Below are 1,781 nucleotides of genomic sequence, written 5' to 3' on the forward strand. Positions count from 1 at the left end.
TTCCTGCCATGGCAGGGGGTCGGACTAGATGATCTGCCCAGGTCCCTTCCGACCCTAGAAACTATGAAACTATGTGTTACTTGTTTTGCAGGGAGTGGGAAGCAGTAGATCATAATACTCCAGAGGCCAGTTTACCACCCAGACTACTTTGCTTTCATGGTGTATCCTACTTTCTTTGGCCCTGGTCCTTCTCACCATAGGCCCCAGTTCAACAAGGCAGGGTCTTAGATTGTAAAGTGTTGAAAGCAGAGGCTCTTTCTTACTATTTGTACAGCACCTAATAGTGTGATGCTGTAATCCTGTGGGGGAGCCCTAGGCACTGCCTGAATACAACTAATATGCTACAAGAGATTTTAGCATTTACCTGATCCTCCACAAATTCTTTGTCTCTGATCTTAAAACTTTGAATCGTGATCTAAAGTAAATTTCTTGTGAAACGGTTTCATATGGGAGTGTATGAAAGTGCACAACAATCTTTTTCAGCTAAGGATCTTCAGAACCATACTTGAAGAATAATTGTACTTGGATCAGGAGTATCTTAGGCAAGATGCATGCGTGTGTTGGAGATGTGGGTTTCTTACATTAATCTCATAAGTAGATGGAATACGCAAATAACAGTACATTCAGTGTGCATGCATGTGTGTATACATACCATTAGCCCTGAAATTAAATACAAGGAAAGGTTTATGAGAATTGAGCTGGTGAGAATGCAGTAGCCTGACATGAAGGCTAGACTGTTTTCAGCAGTGGCAGATGACAGGATGAAGAACAATGGTCTCAAATTGCAGCAAGAGAAGTTTAGGTTGGCTATTTCAAAAAAAACTTTCTCGCAAGGAGGGTAGTAAAACACTGGAACAGGTTACCCAGAAAGCTTGTGGACTCTCCATCCTTGGAGGTTTTTAAGACCCAGCTAGACAGCCTTGGCTGGGATGATGTAGTTGGAGATGGTCCTGCCTTGAGCAGGGGGTTGGATAAACTGAGGTCCTTCCCAGCCCTAATGATCTATGCTTCTATGAAATAACAAGAAATCAGCAAAGCAAAGCAACTCCCCATTGCCACAAGGAGAAAACACAAGACAAACCACTAAAGGTACCAGTTTCTTATTTGGACTCAGGCCTCTACCTCTGGCAGTCTACATAGACCTTAAATCAGAGTAAAATTGATGCTACACTTTATAATGTCCTTTAACACTGGCCAAGCCTCTGAGAATCAGGCTCTTTAACAAGGTAAATAATGGCACACACAGTCATTAGACTGTCTCCCAAGCATTTGAGGAAAGTGGATCTCCCCTTTGACTCAGCTTGCAATAAAGCTTTTCTGTCACAAAATAGGATTTAATTTTTCATTTGTAAAACTGTGCCAGAACATTTGTAAAGCTGCGCTGTGTAGCCAGTGAAAATGCTTTTTTATCTCTTCCCCGCCCCCCCTTGGAAACAGCAGGTGCTTGGAGAACATTTTTTTTTCTTTCTGCCCACAGTAATTAGCAAAATGTTATCCATGGTCTTCCAAAACCCAGAGTCTTGCTGCAGATGTTGCACTGCTTTCCTCAGGGCACTTATATTCCTCACAGGCTTGGGCACTATGGTAAATGCAATTCCAGATCTCTTTAATATAATTTCAGAGCAGAGATTATGGTTGGACACTAAAATCCTGATGCTACTGTTTGTTACATTACTGGTCCGTGAAAGGCTTTGTGCATGAGGGATTTATGGAGGAATTCCTTCCTGTGACTTTCCACAGCTTCAGGAGCAGACAGAAGGGGGTTAGGGGAGGTGGAGCAG

General features: G+C 42.7%; 1 protein-coding gene across 1 annotated transcript in view; it reads left to right on the forward strand.

The window, feature by feature from the left end:
- Positions 1-1,781, forward strand: part of EXT1 (exostosin glycosyltransferase 1) — a 238,547-nt gene that overhangs the window by 210,747 nt on the left and 26,019 nt on the right. The gene's annotated exons all lie outside the window — the stretch shown is intronic.

This window comes from Alligator sinensis, unplaced genomic scaffold (assembly GCF_000455745.1).
Source record: "Alligator sinensis unplaced genomic scaffold, ASM45574v1 scaffold895_3, whole genome shotgun sequence".
Lineage (NCBI taxonomy): Eukaryota > Metazoa > Chordata > Crocodylia > Alligatoridae > Alligator > Alligator sinensis.